This window comes from Chrysochloris asiatica, unplaced genomic scaffold (assembly GCF_000296735.1).
Source record: "Chrysochloris asiatica unplaced genomic scaffold, ChrAsi1.0 scaffold00024, whole genome shotgun sequence".
Classification (NCBI taxonomy): Eukaryota; Metazoa; Chordata; class Mammalia; order Afrosoricida; family Chrysochloridae; genus Chrysochloris; species Chrysochloris asiatica.
The window spans coordinates 8,457,350-8,460,656 of record NW_006408542.1 but is presented as its reverse complement, the minus strand read 5'-3'; the positions used below and the strand labels follow the sequence as shown (position 1 = coordinate 8,460,656).

At 39.3% G+C, this 3,307-nt stretch overlaps 1 pseudogene; it reads left to right on the top strand.

Moving 5' to 3' along the window:
- The first annotated feature begins 2,842 nt into the window (after positions 1 to 2,842).
- Positions 2,843 to 3,167, top strand: LOC102836529 (annotated as a pseudogene).
- The last annotated feature ends 140 nt before the right edge of the window (positions 3,168 to 3,307 follow it).

Sequence of the window (3,307 nt, the reverse complement as noted above, 5' to 3'; positions counted from 1 at the left end):
TTATCTATATGAGCCAGAGTAAACAATATTTATCTATATGAGCCAAACTAAACAATATATATATATATTGTTAAGTGCCACATCAGTTCTGATTCATAGCGAACCTGTATAGCTTTTCCAACGATGGTTTGAACTACTGACCTTGTGGTTCACAGTTCAGTGTTTATCCTACGGAGTCCTGGTGTGGCTCCAAAGGGTAAGTACTCTACGTCAAGAGCACTCGAACTCAAGATTAATTTGAACCTCAAGGTCAGTGGTTCACATTCACCAGACTCTCTTTGGAAACTCTATACAGGGTTGTTATGAGTCAGAACTGATGTGACCGCAGTTAGCAACAACTAATATATATATATCCTACAGTGCCATGCTAGCAATCTATATATACCATACAGGACCACACGCTGTTGTGTATATAAGTATATATGTTGTTGTTAAGTGCCGTTGAGTCAGTTCTAACTCACAGCAACCCTGTATTGGGTTTCAGAGGAGCAGCTGGTGAGTTAGAATCACCCATCTGTGGTTCAAAGCAAACTTGCAGTCCAGTGCATTATCCTACAGCGCTACACTAGGATATCTATCTATATCTATGTATATATCTATATGTATAGATATATATATCTATATAGATAGCTACAGATAGATAGATATCCTGGTGTGGTACTGTAGGATAAACACGAAACTGTTAACTACAAGGTCGATTGTTCAAATCTACCAACTGCTCCTTGGATTCCTTATACAGAATCGCTATGAGTTGGATCGTACTAGACAGCACTTAGCAACCACAATGTGTTTGTGTATGTGTGTGTGAGGGAAGTTGACAAGGAGCACTTTTTATACTTCACAGCCAAGACACTTGGCATGACTGAGGTTTCTGACTGAGATGTAGACCTGACTCCCTTTCTGTCCGTTTGCTAACTAGGTCAAGATGGCAATAAAGTGTGTGGTTTTTTTCCTGCAAGTTCCAGGAAACACCTGACTGCACTGTGGGCAGCCAGTTTCCCAAGACAACCTAATAGCTAAAATCCAACCAGTAAGACTAACTTGTAAACAACTTTTATAAATGTCAACACCAATAGCATGCTTGCGCAGCAAATGGCGCTGCTGTGTCTGTCTTCTTAGTTTCGCTTTGTGGACTAAGCTTCTCACTGTTCCAAATCATTGCATTCCTTCAATAAAACTCTTTCCTCTAATTTTAGCAGAGATTCCACCATGTTCCTAGACAAGGTTTCCTGATTGTCAAAATATTTTTTTTCTATTTATAGTTTAATAATTCCTCCTGAAATTGTATAACTAGAACCATACCTGTCTTGCGATATTTGTGAGATTCAGAGTGTTCTAAAAAATGCCTGAGAACTAATCTTAGAAAATTGACCTGTAATAAAATTGTATGGAATACTTTGGAAGAAGACAGAAACCAATATAGGCAGAAAATGGGAATTCTATCCAAAGACTGTTAGAACTAGTAGTGACGCTTGAAACTGTCCAGTCCAGCTCATCCATTCTGAGGCGAAGAGATGTTGTTGTTGTTGTTAAGTGCTGTCGAGTCAGTTCCGACCCATAGCGACCCTGTACAGGGTTTCCGAGGGTGTAAATCCTTACGGGAGTAGAAAGCCTCATCTTTCTCCCGCGGAGCGGCTGGTAGTTTCGAACCGCTGACCTTAAGGTTCGCAGCCCGATTCGTAACCACTATGCTACCGGAGCTCCGTACCTTTTAAATCTTTGGACAGGGCTCTGACAATTAATAAATTTATAATGGGATAGTTCCTTCAAGAAAAATAGGTTTTTAAAAATGTAATCATAATGAGACATTAGGAAGGTGACAGAAAGGCACTAACTTGAGTCCAAAAGTATTGCTACAAAATCATAAAACTTATATTAAGCAAAAATATCAAAATGTGAAGCTACTTGTCTCAACCTATCCACTAGGTCTGTACACTGCTGCATACTGAGTTTTTGTCTCTTGAACCTTTCTCTGAAGAATTCTGGGTTCTTCAATATACCATGTCGAAATCACAGTTTTGGCACCCTCGAGGGATTCACATTGTGCTCTTTTTAAATGTTCTTTGGGTTTTCAGAACAAAAAGAGATCTGAAGGGGTAAGATTAAGGCTGGAATTGGATGGTATATGGCTTCCCAACAAAACGCTCTTAAAATGGGCTTTGCTACCCTGGAAGAATGAGCAGATGCATTGCTGTAGTGGGAAAACATTCCTTGGCACGAGTTTCCTGGGTGGTTTTTTTTTTGCCAATGCAGTTTTCAGCTTTCTTAAAACTCCTCTATAATAAGCCCCTGGGATCATACTGTGTCCTTTGAGAAAGTCTATCAAGATTACCTCTTTGGAGTTTCAGAAAAAAACAGTTGCCGTAACCTTCCGAGTTGTCCTCTCTGGCTTGAATTGAATTGGCCTAGCAGATCCCCTAGGAAATCACTTTTTTCATTGGACCTTTTTATTTTCTTTAAGATACCCTAAACAAGACTTGTGCCCTGTGTGGCACTGCAGGATAATGCACTGACTACAAGGTTGATTTGAACCACAAGTTTGGCAATTCAAACCCACCAGCTGCTCCTTGGAAATCCTAACCAGGTATGCTATGAATCAGAACCAACTCGTTGGCACTTAACAACAATATGACTAAGACAAGAATATTACCGAGAGAACTTGCCTGCAGCCACCCACTGACCACAGAGACATTTTAAAAACATATTTGTTTGAAAGAGAATTTCAGTTCCAGTGTATGTGTGAACTGGAATCCTAATAGTAATACTTTTTTCACTCTCCTATGTGTATTGTACTTATTAAAAAATGAAAACACAGTAGGCAACGCTTCACTCTCAGATCAAAATGGCTGGCAGGTCCACCGTTGCAGGATCAGGCTGTTGGCTGGATGGTATCTGAAAATGGTATTGCAATAAGCTCGGGTTAATGCAATATGATACGATCTATGAGAATGAAGATGTAAAAGAAGCCATAAGAAGACTTCCTGAGAGACTATATAGTGACTGGTTGTTTCACATGAAGAAAGCACTGAACCTGTCCATGAGGCAGCCGATCTTGCCTAAAGAACAGTGGACAAAATTTGAGGAGGAAAAATTCTACCTTGAACCATACCTGAAAGAAAAGAGAGAGACGGGAAAGAAAGGAGAAAGACGAATGGACAAAGAAGTAATCATGTAATTGAAATCTGTGGATGCAGCTGTCCTCAAAGTATTCATATGAACTTGGTTAAACCTGAAATGTATAATTTAAGAACTATTTGGGCTGCAAATGTATTAACTTTAAATAAATATCTATTGTAATCTTTATTGG